Below are 651 nucleotides of genomic sequence, written 5' to 3'. Positions count from 1 at the left end.
TTCCAGACTCATCAATTCTTCAGGCCCAATCCCATAAACCATGATATTCAATTGGGTTTCATACCAGAGTATGTTTAAGTCAATGTTTGTGCTCAAATACTAACTTAAACTGCAATATCCTTGGCCCAGAAACCCTTTCACTAAGTGGCGTTTAAGTTGCAGTTTAAGCTTAAACTGCAACTTAAACGTTGGACACTCCTGGAGGTGATATAATTCAAGCACGTTTAAGCTTCAGTTTAAGGTCAAACTGAAGCTTAAACGTGGAAATTGAAGAAGGCAATCCTGGATGGTGGAATTGTCGAACACGTTTAAGCTTCAGTTTAAGGTTAAACTGAAGCTTAAACGTGGAAATGAAGATTGCAACCCTGGAGGAGAAATGCTGGTCGAACACGTTTAAGCTCTAGTTTAACCTTAAACTGGAGCTTAAACGTGGAAGGGAGAAAGCACACCCTGGAGTGGAAAAAACGCCGAACAAGTTTAAGCTCCAGTTTAACCTTAAACTGGAGCTTAAACGTGGAAATGGTTCCCTGGTGCTTTTCCCATTCTGGCGTTTAACTTCCAGTTTAAGGTTAAACTGGAGGTTAAACGCCAGTTTCAGCATTCCTCAGCTTTCATGATTTTGGCGTTTAAGCTCCAGTTTAAGCTTAAACT

This window comes from Arachis duranensis, chromosome 6 (assembly GCF_000817695.3).
Source record: "Arachis duranensis cultivar V14167 chromosome 6, aradu.V14167.gnm2.J7QH, whole genome shotgun sequence".
NCBI classification, from domain to species: Eukaryota; Viridiplantae; Streptophyta; class Magnoliopsida; order Fabales; family Fabaceae; genus Arachis; species Arachis duranensis.
Note: the sequence above shows the minus strand (reverse complement) of the source record.